This window comes from Chiloscyllium punctatum, chromosome 25, assembly GCF_047496795.1.
Source record: "Chiloscyllium punctatum isolate Juve2018m chromosome 25, sChiPun1.3, whole genome shotgun sequence".
NCBI lineage: Eukaryota > Metazoa > Chordata > Chondrichthyes > Orectolobiformes > Hemiscylliidae > Chiloscyllium > Chiloscyllium punctatum.
In genome coordinates this window covers 66,176,912-66,198,514 of record NC_092763.1, presented here as the reverse complement: position 1 = coordinate 66,198,514, position 21,603 = coordinate 66,176,912, and the positions used below count along the sequence as shown (strand labels likewise).

General features: G+C 41.5%; 1 protein-coding gene and 1 pseudogene across 3 annotated transcripts in view; both read right to left on the bottom strand.

Annotated features, from left to right (window-relative positions):
• Positions 1–21,603, bottom strand: part of col4a6 (collagen, type IV, alpha 6) — a 418,171-nt gene that overhangs the window by 387,648 nt on the left and 8,920 nt on the right. The gene's annotated exons all lie outside the window — the stretch shown is intronic.
• On the bottom strand, positions 13,121–13,410 carry LOC140495671 (large ribosomal subunit protein eL36-like; annotated as a pseudogene).

Here is a 21,603-nt window from a genome sequence, read left to right as displayed (position 1 = left end):
CTGAGAAAACCACTCCCTAATTGCTTACCAATTAAACAGAATTAAACAAAGGCAGGCTGCCTCCCTTTCAGTGACTTCCCCTTGAGATCACAGTTTCTTCATTCAAGGAAACTTTTAATGACCACAAAACAACTTGTGGAAATTCGCTGCAGACAGGCAGGCACACCTAAAGTCGGAAATGTGAAACACATTGGCAGGCAAGCCTTTGCATGGAGAGTTTCATTATGGCTTGCTATATCAGTTTTGCAGTATGTTCCTCTGGGATGTGGAAGGAGCTGTGCTGTCTTATTTGGATTGCAATTATTTTAGCGATGAGCCTTACCTTACCACAACAGTAGCAATAGGCCACATGCTTACTGGGAGCTGTTAATGTACATTATCATCTTCAGAAATTCAATAAACTTATGACAATGTGGGGGAAATGGTATCACTTTAATCATTCTCTCCAACTGTAACCACTGTTACAATTCCCAACAAATCAAAACAACCAAATTTACTTCTGTGCCCAATAGAAACAGTAGACTGGATTTTCTCTTTAAAACTAGTTTAAAAGTTAAATCAAATGATAGACAAACATCAGTTAATGTCTATTATCAATTATATATAAAGTAGCAGATTTTGGGCAGTCCACTCTGCAGACATGGTGCCAAATTTGGCCACAAAGTCCTTCAAGACTTTAATCTTCCTCAGGTAGAAATCTAATTGCTTTTCTTCCAGGATTCTGCCACTGAATCTTGGTTGACAGCAGCGGACAGTCAACACAAATTCTTCAACAAAACAGCAAACTTCTCCAGAACCATCTTAGCTCTGCTCAGAACGGTATCCATGATATTGATCAGTGTTATATTGATCTGAACCCTCAGTAACAACTTTGAGCACGGTCAGCCTTCTCAGTCAATTGCCTGAAGTTATAAAAACAGCTACAGCAGGCTTGTATTTACCTATTGCCACCTCTTGGATTGAGTCCTTGGCTCCTCAGCCAGTCTGCACTGTACCAGGGAGTGACATCGTTGCATGGTTTCAGTAATAGAATCCCTACAGTGTGGAAGCTGGCCATTCGACCCATCAAGTCCACAACCTGACCCACCCACACTACCCTAACCCTACGATCCTGCATTTTCCATGCCCAATCCACCTAATCTGCACATCCTTGGACTGTGAGAGAAAACCCACAGAGCATGTGCAAAACTCCACACAGACCCTCGCCCAAGAGTGGAATTAAACCCGGGTCCTCAGCGTTGTGAGGCAGCTGAGCTGCCGTGCTGCCCTGAATCAGTTTCTGTTTCGCGACAAACGTTATTTTCTGTTTCATGTAATATGAAATCTGCTTTTTAGTTAGGATCTGCCTCCAAAAAATACAAGTACTGAAATCAAGGTCAGGGCACTCAACAGAGCATTCAACAAGTCATCTGTTCAGAGAACAGTTCACATATGCTCTCACTGGCGCTGCAGACTGCAGATCATAGATTCCAGTACAGTCATTGACAAACTGTGAGCTCCAGGACACTTTGACAAAACTAGTCAGAGATCATTGATACCTCACTGAGTAAACAAAAGTAAAATCAACTGGGGGTGAGGGTGGGAGGACCAGAACCAATGGAGAAACAAATCCTTTCAAACTTCCCGGCATGCGGGATAAGTTAAAATTGCTCCTTTCATAAACATATGCGATTCCTTGGCTGCACTGAATTGGGTGACCTCAATATGGGAGCTAGTGGCAGCTTTTCAATTGGGCTCAGATTCATTGGACCAGGTGATCACCTGTCATTGAACAAGGGGGGAACACAGCCCTGCTTACTAACATCTGGCAGCTTGTGCTGAAACTGAGAGAGCTGTCTCACAGACTTGTCAAGCAACAGTCTGACATAGTCATACTGACGGAGCATACCTTACAATATCCCAGACAGCAGCATCACCATCTCTGAGTCCGTCCTGTCCTTTTAACAGGGAGACCATTCATCAGTGATCATACAGTGGTATACAGTCAGGAGGGAGTTGCCCTGCAATTCCTCAACCCCTCAATGTTGAAACCCATTAAGTCTCATGTCTGAAGATCATAGTTACAAGTCTAGGGAACAAGAGGGAATACCAATCAACAAGAAGGAAGATCTAGTTGACCTCATTCTTACCTATCTCTCTGTAGCAGATGCAGTTGCCCATAACATTATTAATAAAATACTCTCTTTCATGTTGAGGATATTCTCCAGCATGTTGTCTGGCTCAGCAACTGTGCTAAATGGTACAAATTTCAAATAGATCTAACAACTCATCTAACAACTGGTTACTCTTGTGGTGCTATGGGCCATCAGGAGCAGTTGAATCAAATTCATCCCCAGTCTGTAACCTCAGAGCTCAGCACACCCTACTCTATCATTCCAACCAAGCCGGAGGATTAACTCTGATTCAATGAAGAGTGCAGAAGGGCAGACTGGGAGCAGAACTATCCTATAACTATGTGTTAGATGCCAACCTGCTTAAGCTACAGCACAGGACTACTTGCATGCCAAGCAATAGAAGCAACAAATGATAGACAGAGCTAAGCCATCCTGCAATTAATGAACCACACAGGGCACCTCACACCTTCAAAGCATTATCTGAGCCGACATGGCACCTATCGTTAAAGTTCACTTGAGAATGTAACTTGAAAAAAAAGTTCTAGAATTTACATATGAAAGAACTGAAATCAACATGGTCATTCTAAAAGATGACAGCCTTAACAGACAATCCAGGTCTTTTTCAATATATAATTTCAGTTACATCACACAGTAAACTTTTGCTATAAATTCAGTATCTTACGATCTTATACTCCACAACCACCTGATGAAGGAGCAGTGCTTTGAAAGCTAGTGCTTCCAAATAAACCTGTTGGACTATAACCTAGTGTTGTGTGATTTTTAACCTTGTACACCCCAGTCCAACACCGGCACCTCCAAATCATGGCTACATTTATATAATATCTTTCATACATGCAGGACATCATCCACATGCAGCCCCTCAGTGATAAGATCCAAAGAAGTGAGGCTAGGCTCCACCTAAATTATGACAATATGTGATCAAGCTCATCCTTATTAATCCAGTCACTCCCTCTGTTTTAAGTGTGTACAACCCACATCCAATCCTGAGTGACTTCACATTCCTCTATGCAAAGCTTACAAAAGCCATATATTCATACTCGAGTATTATTCCTATAATTGATTTGTTGATTTTCACTTCATTTTGGCAAGCCATTCTTCTTGTGTGAAACAAAATAAGCTTTTCGAGATCCAACAGTTCCTTAATTGAATTTATACTAAAGATTCTTTACTGGCGAAACGTTGTAGATTATAGCATACTAATCTACTGCAATCCTGATTCAGTTTAGATGTCAATCCTGACACTTGAGCTGACAGCTGCAATGTCACTTATATGTTGATAAGAAGCAATTGCCCTGAGGCTAGGAAAGTTAATGGCATCTGGTTGAAGGCGTAATCTTTGATGTAATCTTCCGGACACAGCTCAGGGCAGAGATGGAAAACCAGCCATTTAACTCATGAACTTGAACTACAAGCCACCTTTTAAGTACACTGATTATGATGATTTAGAGTTTCTATTCCACTGGTTGAATGCTCTAGAAACTGGATTGAACCACTTCTGAAGTTATCACTTTCAAGCCTTTTGTATCTTGGCATTAATGATTCAATTCTATAGTTCAAATAAAATCGAAATATTACATTTGGTGCTTGACTAATTTTCGCATAAGAGCTACTTATACATCAATGGAAAGCAGTTTAATTGCTGGCCATTCAATTTGCATCCCAAATATCTCCATACTGCTATGGTTCCTGGCTCCCAAACCCAGTACCAGCTGGTATTATTGGCACAGATTGTAACACAAGCATAAATGTGACTCTTTCAATGAAACATGCTGAGATAAGTAGCACTTCAAAAGCAATGAGCATAACTTAACTGCACTATGTAGTAAAATATCAGAACACAGACCAAAGGAGCATAATAAAAGAAAGATTGAGACTGAGTCAATATAAGGAATCTTTATGATGGGTCACCAAAGATTTGATCAAAGCAGTATACTTAAAGCGACAATTGAATAGAGAGAGGGATGCACAACAGAGACACAGCGATGGAATTACAGAGTCTAGAGCCTGGGCTGTTGAAGGCAAACCACAAACAGTAAGGTCAAAAAAGTGGGGAACATACAAGAGACCAGAATTGGAGGTATGCAATGTAATCAAAGAGTTGAAGATTACAGAGATAAGGAGGGGCAAGCACAATGGAGGAATATGCAAAAATTAAAAGAAATGTTAACCTTCTGATGATGCTACTCCTTTAATAAAGGTCATGTTGTCCTTGGTTTTTTTTCCAGAGATGTCGTAAAAGACACAGACTTCGAAAAGTCTGGGGATGAAGATTTTCAGATCCAATTTGATTATAGCTAACAGATACTACCTCAGGCAGAAGCTTCAGGTTTACAAGTTTTTAAAAAAACTTGTACAATGAAAGTGAAGTGGCCAGTTCTCCCATGTCAGCTTTTTTTCTGATTTGGTTTGGTTTTTAGCAGTGATGTAAAAGCCACTGGACCCAAAAAAGCAGGTCCAGGCTGATTCTCCTCTCTCCTCTCCTGTAAGACCCTTTTAATTTTACCTTTTGTGCCAAGGGGTGTTTATGGGGATTGTTGCAAGTATTTGGAACAGCCTCATTAAGTTGGGATGATCTGTTGGGTTTTCGGAGAGGCTAAGCTATTCAGTATTCTGTTCTTTTTTGTTTGTGTTTTATTTGGTAATCTTGTGAAAAAAATGGTTTTGTTTAAAGCTACGTAGTTTGACTAACTGCATCCATCCTGGAATATCAATGTTACACCTGCTTAAAACAACTAGCAAAGTTAGGGTCTGGGCTACTTTCTCAAAATGTTTTGAGGGGGTCTACCCTGAAACGTTACTGAAAAGTACAATTGAAATGCAAGTTCCTTTCCCTTTCCAATCACATTGGACCCATGGGGTTGTCAAATAGCTTTGTAACTTTGGAGAACATAGATGGACATATTTGATTGATTGTTTTCACTCAATTATCTTTATAGGACATAGAAAACCTTTTGAAATGCTTGTTTTTTTTTCATTAGAAATAGGATGGTTCTCAGTGGTTAGCAATGCTGCCTCACAGCGCCAGGGACCTGGGTTTCATTCCACAGTTGGGCGACTGTCTGTGTGGAGTTTGCACATTCTCCCTGTGACTACGTGGGTTTGCTTCGGGTGCTTCAGCTTCCTTCCACAGTCCAAAGATGTGCAGGGTGAATGGATTGGTCATGCTAAATTGCCCATCATGTCCAAAGATGTGCAGGGTGAATGGATTGGCCATGCTAAATTGCCCATTGTGTCCAAGGATGTGCAGGGTGGGGATTGCAGAGTTACAGAGATAGGGTGGTGGGTAGGTCTGCTGGGTGGAATGTTCTTTGTCAGGTCAGTGTGGACTCAATGGGCTGAATGGCCTGCTTCAACATAGTAGGGATTCTATGATTCTAATTATCCACTTCTTTGGTTGTCCAGCCGAATTTTTACATGACAAAGTATTGTGCAGCACTCTGCTTCATTGCACAGCCCACGAACACTAACTTCATCCTTTCTGATATACATTAATCTCATCTCTCGAGAAGGATTACGTTTACTTTGTGGTATATGTATTATGTTTGTCTATATACCTATGACTGAATTTGCGATAGGAGTGTGAGTAAAATTTAAGTATTCTTGTTTATCCAACATTTCAATGAGCAGGCTGGAGAATTTCTCAGGCGAAAGTGAGGACTGCAGAAGCTGGAGATTAGAGTCGAGAGTGTGGTGCTGGAAAAGCACAGGAAAAGGTCAGGCAGTATCTGAGGAGCAGGAGAATCAATGTTTCGGGCAAAGGCCTTCATTCAGGAATAACTTTAGGGAGAATTTCTCAACATTACATTCAAATATGAAAGCTCCATTGTAAGTAACTTGTAGCTCATCTATGAGCAGGTAGTTGTCAATAGTTGACTAAACAAACTTAATGGATTAAATAATATTTCCATGTGAGTATCCATTTGGAGTAATATGCCTTTAGGAAGGTAGTGGTGTAGGCAATCCATTCAATCGCTAGGATAATAGCAGTTCTCCTTCACCAAATATTGCTTGGAACAAGCTATTCATTGGCTGTGATTACTAACATCTGGCTATTGTAATCATCAAAATTTAAAATGTCAATCCCCTACTGCTGTACACAGAAGCAACAGCTGTTTTAAGGAGCTGGTCTGCGAAATGGTTCAATTGTAACTGTGTGGCCTAGCATGGAATTGAGCTCTATAGGACAGGAAAGTGCCAAGTTTGATGTCTGTTTTGTGACAAATCAGCTCACCTCATTATCGTCAGAAGCAATGATTTTAACCTCAACATCTCCTACTTAAAGACCAATAAAAAAACAGTTATTCCACAGAGAAGCATACATCTGTGGATGTCAAATGAAGACAAGATTAGGTTCTTGTGTCGAGCCCTCTAAGATTAATGGGAGGCCATCGCTCACTATCCGCGCTCACACATAGCAAGTGGACACTTGGCAAAACCGATACCCATGAAACCACACACCAATAGTCAATGTCTTCAGGAACTATATAAAAGAAGCTGTACTAAAAGGTTTATTTCTGTATATTGTTGCAACATACCTGGTAAAGACTCCTCCTGGAATACCTCTGATTGCAGAGAGATTTACTCATTTTTACTGGAAGACTATATATATATATGATTAGATTAGATTACTTACAGTGTGAAAACAGGCCCTTCGGCCCAACAAGTCCACACCGCCCCGCCGAAGCGCAACCCACCCATACCCCTTACCTAACACTACGGAGAATTTAGCATGGCCAATTCACCTGACCTGCACATCTTTGGAGTGTGGGAGGAAACCAGAGCAAACCCACACAGACACAGGGAGAACGTGCAAACTCCACACAGTCAGTCACCTGAGGCAGGAATTGAACCTGGGTCTCTGGTGCTGTGAGGCAGCAGTGCTAACTACTGTGCCACCATGCCGCCCACTAATGCAGGTGAGTTATTATCTTGGATGCATGTAGTGACACCAACACTAGTTCCTGAATTTGATGCACATTTTGGAAGTTAAATCAAAAGGTAGTGCATTGATTATCAACCATCAGCATAACCAGGATGATCAAAGTCACCAGCTGAAACTTGCTGCTTAACTGTTTTTTGTTCCTATCGAAGCCTACAGCTGTTTCTTGTGGTAATGTAAGAATGGCTGACAGAGAGGACAGTGATGTAGAACTAACTGATGGTTCGCACATTACATTTTGATGCATTTTATCAGCCCAAGTCATGAATATGCTGCATTTATAGTTTCATATTAGACATGCACAATTGATTAATGAAAAAGAAATAATATCACAAGCAACAGAAAGATGACACAAGCAATTCGCAATTTAACTTAAAACAAGTGCTAAATCTCATATTCCAAAATGCCATTGGCATTTTGAAAAGGACAGAAGACATGACTCTTAAACAAAGTAATGAGTTGGTGACATCAAGCTTGGGTTAAAAAATGACAATAGACTATTGGAAGAAGGAGCCAGACACTGGGCAATAGGGAGCTTGACAGTTTTGAAGACTTGTAAAAGAGTGAGTGAGGACAGGAACAGTGCACATTGTTACATTATCTCACTTCTGACTATTGTAGAGGTGACAGGTCAGCCTTACCCGTGGGAATATAAACAAATTGAAACTGCTCATGAAGCATCCTCTTAGCAAGTTAAAAATAACAGTGACTACACCAAATTCTGGGTTCATAGAGAGGCAGCAAGAAACCTTAGGACATGGAATACATTTCCTGTGGGAAGCTCAACCTGTAACTTTGTTCAACAAACAGGATCTTTACCCAGCATCTTGGTGCTTATTTTATTTTTAGAAGGATGGAAAAGTTATTACTGGAGGGCTCCTGAAGTACACTTCCTATTTTAGAATATTCCATTTTAAACTGTTTCTATTCTTGTCCACAATTTCAAATCAAGAAAATGTTTGTCTAATGTAATAGGCTCCTGAAGTTGGGTACTTGTAGTGAAACCATTGTATATGTCTTACATTGTGAACAGCAAAGTCCATACATGTGCCTTTCAGCATCTCAACATTGAACTTGGGTAAATCCCAAGTATACTACAACCCTGCAGCTTGAAAGACATACTCAGTCAGGGTCATTTTTTTATTCACTCATGGGATATGGGCATCGCTGACAGGCCAGTATTTATTGCCTGCCCCAAGTTGCCCTTGAGAAGGTGGTAATGAGCTGTCTTTTGCTATATGTAATCTCACAACACAATTAAGGACAGAATTCCTGCATGGTGTACTCCAAATTCCCCATGCAGCAACAAACATTTCAATTGTTAGTTATCTCACCAAACTCCAAGCATTCTCCCATGAGTGAACATTTCACAAAATTACAAATAACCTCCAGAAAAAGCCGCTCAGCCCAATAGATCCACACTGGAGTTTATGTCATCCCTCCCTTTCCTCACATCAAACTACCAACATACCATTCCTTTCTTCCTCATGTACTTATATTCCACTAAAAGCTGTCAATGTTTTTTGCCTCCACCAATCTATGTGGTAACAGGTTCCAAATTCTAGCCACTCCCCCGCATGAAAATGTTTCTCCTGAATTTCCCATCAGACTTATGATGACTATGTTGCATTAACTTCTGCTGGCTATCGCGTTTTTGGTAAAACTATGTTTAAAAAAATCAGCAATTAATTACTTCACATAGGAAACAATATCGCATGGTCAGCAATTATATTTGAATAACTGTTCATAAATTGGGAACAGTATCTTTGAAGGAAACAAGTTTATTATTACTAAAAGCACTAAGAGGAGGAGAATCATTAATGCCTTAATACAACAGAATCAAGCCAATACAGCACGTCTTTAACACCGATAGCTCAGTCAACTGATGATGTAAAGGATGGTGAAACATAAGCCAAGCCAATGATGTCCACATTCTGTGAGTAAATCAACATAAAGATCCCCAATTTCCATTGGCCAGAGAGCAGCAACATTTCTGGATTTGCCCCTGTCTTTTCCCAAAACCTGGCAATTCCCGGTAGCATTACCTGGAAGTACACATGAAAATATTGGATAAGGACTGATCCAGACTCAGCTATAATGATCTTCACAGTCAAACATTGCTGGGGCAAGTGTCAATATACACTTGCACCAGGTAGCTGGAGGCATTGGTGCAGTGCAATAGTTTGACATACAGCATACAGCATGAGTCACCTCAGGAAAAGCAAATTAAGAACCACATGCCACTGCATATCCTGCAGAACAGAAGATTAATAACGTGACCAGCATCTGTTTTCTGTCTCTTTTCTGAGTCAGCTTAGACTGACCCAAGCTCCTGTTCCACTGTGTTTGAGCATATCTCAGAGTGAAGGGTGAACACCTGGACAACATCAGAAGACAGAGATAGCAGGTATGCCAAGAATGTGAGATTGACAAGGTGCTTCCAACCAGACCTCTCACTTTCAATGTCTTTGGGAGGCTCAGCAACCTTCAGCCTCACATTTTACAAGTTAACCTTCAGCACTTTGTAACGTAGACGTTAGCCAACAATTCGGGTAAAAGAAAGAGAAGCTACAATGATCAATGCACATAGAGACTACCACAATCAAAACTATGATAATGCTTCACAGTTGCTATGTCAACAGATAGGATGCTCAAAAGAAAATTATTCAAGTTTAAAACACTACTCCTAGAGTGAACAAAATGGCCTCTATATTCCATATCTGGCAAGAATTAACAATGGGCATTGTCCAAAAGCACTGTAAAAATATTTAGTTCCATTTAAAATAGACAAAGGGACTTCCTTGGATTTTCAGTGAGTGAATACACCATTGTGCTGTGGAAATGATACCGAATCTAGCATAGATTGAATCAGCGATGTAACAGGAAAGGCTGCTCTGATTGTCCACAGTATTCAAGTTCAGGAATGGAGAAAATAAATTCATCAGGGATGAGTTTCATGATGGTCATCCAATGATCTTTGCAATTCTTCACCAAGATTGAATGTGATTGAACTGGGAATGGTGGTCACGGTGCCTCTCACAAATTCCTCTCCCCTCTAATCTCCGATATTTCCATCCATCTGATTTCTTGAATATTCCCAATTATAACTGCTCCACCATTTTATGTATTTATTTTTATTTCTTTATTTTCTAAATGTTTTTCCCTGACAATTTATACTCAGGAATCTGAACCTATTTATCTTTGCTGAAAAAGTGTTGCTGGAAAAGCGCAGCAGGGCAGGCAGCATCCAAGGAGCAGGAGAATCGACGTTTTGGGCATGAGCCCTTCTTCAGGAAGAAGGGCTCATGCCCGAAACGTCGATTCTCCTGCTCCTTGGATGCTGCCTGACCTGCTGCGCTTTTCCAGCAACACTTTTTCAGCTCTGATTTCCAGCATCTGCAGTCCTCACTTTCTCCTACTTATCTTTGCACCTAAGATGGAGTATCCCAAAGATTTATCCTGGGCCCCCTTCTATTTCTCATCGACATGCTGCCCTAATGTCAATGTTTGCTTGCATATTGATGATGCCCAGCTCTGTCAGCCCCTCCACTGTCTTTACATTGTAACAATGCTCATCTGATCGCCAATACTAAATGAGCAGCATTTCCTCTAATATTAGGATGACTGCGACCGCATTTCTTGATCACTGACACAAACCCTTTTCTGTCTGTCTCTATCTGTCTGCCTCACAACTTGTCAGGGGCTGAAAGAGATTGCTTGCAACCTTGGTATCACTCTTGAACTCTATAAAGTAAGTTCTGGCTATATTTCCACACCATCACTAAAGGTGTCTACTTCCATCTCTGTAACATCCCTGACACCATCCTTTCCTAAGCGTATGTGCTGAGAAAGATCTCATCCATGCCTTTGTCACCTTTGGACTTGACTATTTCAATATACCCCAGCTGGCCTCATTCTGCCTGAGGTCACCCATCATAACACTTGCTGTCCTGTTAATTATGAGAGATTGCAAAGCTAAGATTCCTAGGGATTTGAGAATCCTTCTGCATGATTCCTAAAAGGCTAACACGGAGGTACCGCAAGTAGTTAGGAATACTAATGGAATTGAAGTATTTATTGCAAGGAAATTTAATATAAAAGTTGGACTTCAGATACCACATTTGGAGTACTGTGTATAGTATTGGATGCCAATGTGTTGGAACGTTTCAGGGAAGGATACTGGACTGAATTGGAGGGGAGGAATGCCGTGTTGTCTTATGAGAAAGATTGAATAGTCTAGGCTTGTATCTGCTGGAATTGAGAAGAATAAGACCTGCTGTGTTGCCATAGTCTTAGCAGACCATGGGGCTGCTCTGTTATTGAAGAGAAGCAACTGTGGTGATTGTAACCTGAGGGCCACCAGACCTCAGGCAAGGGAAGAGATTGAGAAGGAGAGTCTTTCATGGTAACCTCAAAGCAGTGATAGGAATTGAACCCATGCTACTGGCATCACACTGCCCTGCAAACCAACAATCCAGCCAACTGAGCTGAACAGATTCCCTGATTAAGAGCAACTCTTGGCTGAAACATATAAGGTCCTCAAGACTCTTGGCACTATGAGGACTATGGAAAAATTTATAACTAGAGGGTTACTGTTTAAAAATAAGATTACACTCATTGAAAATAGATATGAGGGAAATATCTTGCTCATGGAGGATTTGGAATTAATTTCCTGAAAAGACAGTATCTTTGAACTCTTTTAATGAAGAGGTGGATAGATTCTTTATTAAGGTGGAGAAAGGATATCACGATAGACAGGGATGTGGATTTGCCATCACAGTCAGTTCACCCATGATCATATTAAAATATGGAACCAGCTGAAAAAGCCATACATCTGCCATACACCTACATCTGCTCCTTGTTTGTTTGTTCACACAGCAATTGTACAGAACATTTGTGAAACTACACTTGAAACACTATTTATACAGTTTTGTACTTCTTAGCCTCTGAAGAACATATTTACTTTGGACAGAGTAAAACCAAAAGTTACAAATCTGATTCCTCAGGTGAAGGGACTGTCCTTTAAGAACAGATTTAATGAACTCAAACCATATCCCATAGAAGGTAGAAGGAGAGCTGATTAAATCATATAAAATCTTCAAGGTAGGTGGCAGGAAGATGTTTCCCAGCACAGGTTTTTTATATATATGTATATATATATATATACTGATATCGATAAAGCAAATTAGATGGCAAAAGATTTTCCAAGAATTTACAAGAGTTTTATTGTAAATACACAGTGTAGTACAACATAAAGTTTCACTTCTCCTTTCTGGACCCATTCCCTGTACCAAAATCAACCCCCTCCAGGGAAGAAGCCAGCTCATTTTTTTTTACTTTAGAAACCTACCACCAATTAAACTAAACACCCAATTAACAAATTATAAACACTGTCAGCAGGAGCAGTGTAGCAATAATAAAAATGAAAACAAAAGGGAAGGAAACAAGGCTGGGACTAAATAGTGTTCGGAAGGGAAGATAATGCACTCCAGCCCATACGGTGCCCATCTCTCTTTGAAAGTATTGAGGGTGCTCCCTCTAAAAGGACACTCAGGCACGAATACAGCAGCAGAAGAGAAGCAGGCAGTCGGGAATTATAACTATCTCCACGGCCCACTACCTGAAGTAGACAGGGCCCACAAACAGGCCAAAGGGAATGTCCTCCAATCCGCCTGTAAGGCCACCTCTGCAGAATCCAGCTGTGCTTTGTCTTCCTTTCCTAAAAAAACATTCCAAAGATACCCACTGCCTGTGCCCATTGCTGGCTTCTTCAGCCAGGCCCAAGAGTAAGCCAAAGATAAAAATCTAGGTTTTCTTATTAATTTAGAAAAAGTCACCACCCAAACCATCCAGTTAACTAATGAAACAATAACAAACTACAAGCGTTGTCCAGCATCGACAGTGCCAGAACAACAAAATTTGGGAGGATAGGAAGAGAGGGACAGGACCAAATTAAAATGGAGTCTCTAGCCCCTGTGATGCCTTCCTTTCAAAATGCACCTTTTGTTTCAACTTAAGAACTTTAAATGTAACAGTTTTGTCCAGATTAATCTTTCTTCATAGCGGCCTTTTTCTTTGCTACCAGCACTTGCTGAGTTCTTCTCACTTCCTCTTCACACGATATGAGCACCAACTCCCTTTTTTGATTAATTTGAGCACACATTTGTCTTTAGAGACCACCAGCAAAGCCATAGGCCTTGCGATTCAGAACTCTGACAAACTGGGTGTGCTTAGTTAGGCACCCTTTCCAATGGCAGTTTCTTGGGTCAGTCTCATTCTTGGTGACACAGTGATCTTTTTGTGCAGGGCAAATGCCATAGGACATCTGATTACCATTCCTACAGCATCAGCAGCAGATGGGGAGAATCCAGATCATTTGTTTTATCCTTTTTTTCTCTTTTTTTTCTTTTATTATTTTTTTTTCTTTAGCTTTGCTAAATCCAACAGTGTTATCACACACAACCAACTGTCTGTTTTCCCACTGCCAAATCACCCATGGGACTTTTCATTTATTATCCATCACCGCTAAATCACCCCTGTTTTCAGCTTATTAAATAACGTGTCGAACCCAGCTTTTAAATACTAACATCTCACAAGTGCCAGCTGCTCTCAAACATCTCTGAAAGCTCTTCTGTTTGAGTCTGATTAAAACAAAATCCCTTTGAGCCTTGAAAGGATTTGTATTTCCAACTCTGACACCGGGTTGGCCATTTAAGACAGAGATGACCAGAAATGTATTCACTTGAAGGATTGTGAGTCTATGGAATTGTGTGTTGTGGTCATTGAGCTGGTCAAAATTCTTTTGTTCTTGTATTATCGACACAGAGATCAATAGATACTGAGGTATAGGGATAGTACAGAAAGATAAGCAATCAACCATGATTTTGCTCAATGGCTGAATAGTCTTCCATTCCTCCTGCTTCTTATGTTCTTATGAGCAACAGCCTACATTAACAATTACTGTCAGAGCCTGTGATGTTATAAAAGCTTAGCAAGGTACAGGAGCTTGCTGTTGTTCATGGAACTGAACTCCAAGAATAAGTAGGTGGTTTCAGAAGATCGACTTCCAAATCTCTAGTGACCCATCATGAGATATGAAGTGAAAGTTGTTCACTTCCTATGGAGGAAGCCGAGAAATAGATACATGTCTGAACATTGACATTCTGAGCTCTCACTGATGTAGTGATTCAGAGAAGAACAAGAAAAAGCAAAACATAAAAGCGATGAGTAAAAGACAGACAGAAAGCCAGGTGAGGGATGGAAGTAAAACGTGGACAGAGGAACCAAGAGAACTTGTTCAGATTACTGTCAGAGATCGGGCAGTGAACACAATAAATGAATGGATGGAAGAAGAGATATGTGACTGGAAATCATAAATAAGCTCCCGACATTGAAAAGCACACCCAAAATTAAATTCAAATTTATTCAATTATTTTAGGGGAAAGAAGAATAAAGAAATACACTTTGGACATCGGGTAATGGAAAACAGGCAGCTCATTTAGTGGAGCCTACCTTACAAATGTAACAAGCTGTGGGTGGGATCACGTGGCTAATTATGGGACTTGCACCTCTTACTTTTGAACAAGTACTGCCCTTGGGACGTGTTTACCAACATGAGGGCCCAGGGAGCTCCATCATTCCCAGCAGCACCAGAGTTCAGAAGCAACGAAGGCCAGTCTGAAGAGGATCATGGCTGCCCCAGATGGGCAACTCACAGGACTTTAGGGCAAGTGATTCATTCCAAGGAGGGCTAAAGAAGCAACTTGGGCTGGGGCACTGCCCCAATGTGTGCAGTAAACACCTTGATGAGTGGAGCCTCTTCCTTCCTGCTTTTGTACATGTAGGAATTTTACATCTGTGTTGCCCACGGCAACTCAACTGCCCACAACGTATTTTGGCACAGACATTTTATTGTAGAAGTCAGTTTTAGATATGTAATAATTTGTTTACATATGGTGGGTGCAGGTATGGCAGATGGGTGGGAATGTGGCAAGCTGAGCATCACACACGTTTTACATGCCCACCCCCAGCCAAAACCATACCCAGAGGGGCACGCAGCATCCTGCTCTTTGACCCCAAACTTCTGAAAATGACTGAAGTCTAACACTGTTTCTGGCTCCAGCCTGCGGCAATCAGTTACGCTCTCCTCCTGCCCAATCTTACCTTTATAAACCTGATCTGTACAGATGTCTTATGCTGAGCACCTGCAGCACCTGGAATACTGTAGATTCATTGGAGAAAATAATAGCTTTTCGAATTAAAGCTTTGTCATCCCCCATTACAGCCTTACATAAGGAACGGAGAAAGGCTGCACTAATCTGAATGGTTCCTGTATACTCTGGCGTGGTTTTTAATTAGATTTTCAAATGCAGTTTCAAAGGATATATATCCCAGAATCTCAGAGTTTTATTTTAAAATGTATATTAAAAAGATATCCTCGGATTTCCTGTGTCAAAATATAATTTCAAGCCAAAAGACTGGATTGGGATTGTGAGTCTTCTGGTCACTAATGGAGCTCAAAGATCTCAGCAGCTCAACCTTCAACACCTTTCACAATCAAACCATTTCCAACAAACTACAGCTAACTTCATAATCTTCTGTTTACTTCTTCACATCCAGGCAAAGTTAAAAATCACACAACACCAGGTTATTGTCCAACAGGTTTAATTGGAAGCACGAGTTTTCGGAGTGCTACTCCTTCATCAGGTGGTTGTGACCATCAGGAGCAGCGCTCTGAAAGCTAGTGCTTCCAATTAAACCTGGTGGACTATAACCTGGTGTTGTGTGATTTTTAACTTTGTACACCCCAGTCCAACACCAGCATCTCCAAATCATGACATCCAGGCAACTTTCCCTCATCCTTTCCAGAAGGTTTCTGCTATACTTTGAGGTCATTCATGAGTAGACTTTCTTAATAGGATAAGATCACTGATTTTGGACAGCCACACACAAGGTCATCATAGCTCAGATATCCAATACCAATGTGTGTTGTGGCCCAATCTCTGTAAAACCTCAACAGTCACCTATCAACCTGGGGCAGACTAACTGCTGGAAGTACAGAGTTAATGATTCTGCTCCTGTATGATGATAACACAGTGAAGGATGTGTTTGCCTCCATTATATCAAACAAAATGACAGTGAATTATTACCATAAGGACCTTGTCAGCAAAAGGTAGGAAGAAGTGACAAGGCTGCAGCAGAAGGTCAGAGGAGGAGGTGGAAGGGTGCAGTGGTAGACTTCAATGTGGGCTGAAGATACTGCAAGAGTTGGAGAAAGTATTTTGAAAAATCTTCTAAGTGGGCCAATTAAACATTAAAGAATATGACAGATTAAGGGAGGGACAGAATTTTGTTGTTGGTGGCACTCCTCACTTGATCCTCTCTTGTTTTGTAGCGAATGACAAAGAGTAGGGGAAAATCAGGTGGGGATACACACGGCAGTATCTTTACCTTTTTCACCAAGGAAGAATACTTCTCATCCTTTCCTACCACAGGGCATAGAATGTCCATGGACAAGCAAGCCCATCACTACAGTGAGGTGGAGCCACACTGTCTCCCCTCCCTTGCCACAGATCAAGGAGGGAATAGTGGTCTACCATGTGGAATTGGCAGAATCAGAGAAACCTCCACAAACCAAAAGAGGTTTACATGAAGATGGCCACCAACAGCAGAATTCTCTCTCTTCTTTACTCTGCCACGTTTTTTCTTCAAGGTTGAGAGCATTTTTTAAAGTGTTTTTATTCAACTTTTGCAGGATCTTCAGCCCACATTGAAATCTATCTTAGCACCCTCCCACCTCTCCTGATCTACAGGCCTGTCACTTACTCCCATCTTGCGCTTTCAGTGTCCCATTGGGAAGGTGCCATGATTAAATAAAGCACTATCAATGCAAAACCCTCTTGTTTCCCTTTGTTTTAAATCCTGACATTAAGATTAACTTCATCATAAATTTCCAATGTACTTCTTCCTTTCCCAATTTATTACCACCCTGGGTAAAAGGTGCAGGAGTAGGCTATTCGTCCCTTCGAACCTGCACCACATTTCAATACAATCATGGCTGATCATGCAATTCCAGCATCCTATTCCTGTCCTCTCCCCATACCTCTTGATGCCTTTAGCCTCACGAGCAACAGTCTAGCTCCCTGTTGAATATATCTAATGAACTGGCCGCAATTGTTTCAGTGGGAGAGAATTCCACAGGCTCACAACTCTCTGAGTGAAGAAAGTCTTCCTCATCTCAGTCCTGAATGGCTTACTCCTTCTTCTTAGACTGTGATCCCTTGTTCTGGGGTTCCCCAACATTGGGAACATTCTTCCACACCTAGCCTGTCCGGTTCCATCAGGATTTTAAATGTGTCTATGAGATCCCTCCTCACTTTCTAAATTCCAGCAAATACGAGCCCAGTCTTTCCTCATATGTCAGTCCTGCCACCCCATGAATCAGCTTGGTGAATCTTCACTGCATTCCCTCAATAGCAAGAATGACCTTCCTCAGACTAGGAAACCAAACCTGCATATGATACTCAAGGTGTTAGTCTCACCAAACCCTGTGTAACTGCAGCAAGATATCCTTACTCCGACAGTCAAATCCTCTTGCTATGAAGGAAGTTTATTTGGAAGCACTAGTTTCTGGAGTGCTGCTCCTTCATCAGCTACTTCATGAAAGAGCAGCGCTCCAAAAACTAGTCCTTCCAAATAAATCTCTGGGACTATAACCTGGTGTTGTGTGATTTTTAACTTTATCCACTCCAGTCCAACACCAGCACCTCTACATCATGGCTATGAAGGACAGCATGCCATTAGCTTTCCTCAGTGCCTGCTGCACCTGCATACCAACCTTCAACAAGTGGTACACAATGACACCCAGGTCTTGTTGCACCTCACCTTTTCCTAAATTGCCACCATTCAGATAATATTCTAAATGTACTGATGCTGGTAAGGGATTAGTTCAACACACAGCCTTTTAACTGTGGCACTTCAGCAGTTGAGTTAAAGGACCCTTCTGTCTGATGGCCACTGGCAATCCAATTCTAAGAGGTCCCAATCTGCAGCACAAAACTGGCCTGATGTTTCACTGACTGATGGCTATTGGTAGTGCCATTCAGCCAGGCACAGGTTGGTGGGTGGGGAAAACAGGTAATGCCACACCGGTGCAGTAGAAGGTGCTGTGCAAAAATGACCTACCAATTATGGGATGCTCAGAGCTGGTTTTGAGAATTCAAAGCATCCAGTGTTCCTCTCCTTTCCTAGCAGCAAACTTCACAAGCAAACAAAAAAAAAGAGTGAAACAAATAAGTGTTAATTTGCATACCAGCACTTGCCAGATTTTGCCTCAGGAGTAAATGGTAGCCTGTGTTTTTGTGCGTGGCAATGTGTGGCATGCAGACAGTTAAGGTGCACCTGCAGACAGTCCTGCATTGTGAAAGATCCGTAAGCAAGCCCAGCTGTGTGACTGTGAGTGGATCAAAGCAAACAACTGACAACAAGAAACCTCAGAACAATTGCAGATTCTGAAGAGTAGCTGGGTGTGGAATATTATTGTTTTCATATGAAACCCTCCTTGAAATGATCAACAGAACAAGCAAAAGCTGTGTTGTGTGTGCTTATTCCAGGCAGTCTGCATTTGGTTACATTGTTCTGCAATGTGTAGAATTTTAAATGAATCATTACGTCCATTAGACTTGTTATCTTTCACCTTAGTTGTGGATTGAAGCCAAAGTCTATCATCAAGGTTCGTGTTATAATAAACCCAGCCAAGCAAGGCAATGGCAGATTATGCTTATTCTGCAGCGATTATGTTATTTGGTAATATGAGGAGGCCAGCATGGTCATTTTGCTATTTAAGGTTCCAAGATGACAATCTTAGTGTTGGAAGATTGAAGCCAAGTCAACCACCTACTGCAGCATGGTAACACAATACCTAAACCAGGAAGGTACATAATACTAAGGACTGATCAGTCACTTGGACCATTAATTTGACTAGAGAAATAATCATGTGGTTAATTCCTATCACTCAACATCATTTAGTCCCTCAAGCCAAGGCCTCAATGAGTCTTATCTGGAGAATAACAGGATGTTTACCAGTACTCTGCCCAGTAAGCTATGAGTTTTAGCTGCTTCAACACTCACAATAACTCACACACAGTGATTATCTCAAAGCTCTTACTGTTGTCAAGCTCTGCTTCAGTTCCATGGACTTAAGGAGGTAGGATATTGGAAGAAGTAGAGTGTTCCATAATCAGATAAATTGAAACAGCCTTCACCTTCTTGATAGTTTAATTCTCCGAGCTCACATACATGGTGCTGGATTTTTGTTTATGTCATTTTTCACTGCTCTCCTGATGAGTCAGCAACATTTGATACCCAGCTTTTCTGTTTACTTGACACATTGTTCCCATCGAAGGCCTGAACAGTTAAATGAGTTCAAGGACTGCTTTTAAAGTGCCCAGACAAAATCACTCACTTTCCTAGCTAAGCATCAGTCACTGCAAAAACTGTAATTGTTTCACCCATAAAGTATTTCTTGATCTGAACCAGACTATTGTTGGTTCTCCAGGTTCTATTTATCATGACATTTACCTCATCTACCATAATGTTATCTTCTGTCAAGGGAATACAAATGCAAAGTTACAATACAATCAAATTCACCAAAGACAGGCTGACATTCGCAATGGCTCACTTGGTTCCCTGCCCATTGCCCATTTTTGTAGCTGAGCCCTTCTGGTATTTCCCTTTCTTCTAGGTTAAGTGATGTCAATGGTGATGACAGCAGATCGAACCACCTTTGAGTTGGGGAAAAAGGAAATCAGTCAGGCTTCCCAGCCTTGATCACAAAGTGGTGAGTCCGGGTGGAATGTGCATACCTGTGAATGCAAAGTCAGGACTGCTCAGCTATTACCATATCCATTTTCATTATCAAACCTCAGGGCTGAGATTTCCTAGTGGGTGAGAACTGCTCTTGCACCCAGCCATGGCCAATGGGTTCTGCAGTGAAGAGTTCTCACTAGTCAGGTGGAACAAACCTGTAGTGCTTTCACTTTACCAAAGACTTCAGCAGTAGCTGACTGACAATCTGGTTTACAGTCTAGATCAGTCATGATGCCTATGTACTTTAAACCACTCCCACAGTCCACCACCACAAAGTACTTATGGATTTCTCATCTTCAAATGTTCAGGCACTACTTAGGCTTGCATTGGGGAGGTACATTTTTGGAGTCCAGTTGGAAACTCCCAGTATTGGAAGTTCTGGTCCCTTCCAAAGCCCAGCAGAATCTCACAGTTTGGCTGAGATCAACATATCTACACTTCAACCAAATGTCTCCCTTTAGAATTGGTGAAGGAGTGCATCAGATGAATTAATCATTTTCCACCCTTAATGTCAGCTACAAATTTGGAGAATAATCTCAGGTGAGGTGCTTAAGACAGTTAGTAGCTACAAGACTAAAACTGACCAACAGTCAGCATGCAGCCAGTGAAGAGATTAGGAACTATCTCAATGATATGCCATTTGTCCATGCAGGTATATCAAATTAACTGAAATCAAAGTTAATTTCCGTCAATAGCAAAACAACTGTTTTAGAGTCATAGAGTCATAGAGATGTACAGCATGGAAACAGACACCTCAGTCCAACCCGTCCATGCCGGCCAGATATCCCAACTCAATCTAGTCCCACCTGCCAGCAACCGGCCAATATCCCTCCAAACCCTTCCTATTCATATACCCATCCAAATGCCTCTTAAATGTGGCAATTGTACCAGCTTCCACCACATCCTCTGGCAACTCATTCCATACACATACCACCCTCTGCGTGAAAAAGTTGCCCCTTAGGTCTCTTTTCTATCTTTCCCCTCTCATCCTAAACCTATGCCCTCTAGCTCTGGACTCCCCAACCCCAGGGAAAAGACTTTGACTATTTATCCTATCCATGCCCCTCATAATTTTGAAAACCTCTATAAGGTCACCCCTCAGCCTCCGACGCTCCAGGAAAAACAGCCCCAGCCTGTTCAGCCTCTCCCTGTAGCTCAGATCCTCCAGCCCTGGCAACATCCTTGTAAATCTTTTCTGAACCCTTTCAAGTTTCACAATATCTTTCTGATAGGAAGGAGACTAGAATTGCATGCAATATTCCAACAGTGGCCTAACCAATATCCTGTACAGCCGCAACATGACCTCCCAACTCCTGTACTCAATACTTTGACCAATAAAGGAAAGCATACCAAACGCCATCTTCACTATCCTACCTACCTGCGACTCCACTTTCAAGGAGCTATGAACCTGCACTCCAAGGTCTCTTTGTTCAGCAACACTCCCTAGGACCTTACCATTAAATGTTTAAGTCCTGCTAAGAGTTGCTTTCCCAAAATGCAGCACCTCGCATTTATCTGAATTCAACTCCATCTGCCACTTCTCAGCCCATTGGCCCATCTGGTCAAGATCCTGTTGTAATCTGAGGTAACCCTCTTCGCTGTCCACTACAGTCAAGCTTTCTACAACTCAACCTTTGTGACTAAGAGGAAGCTATGATTGAG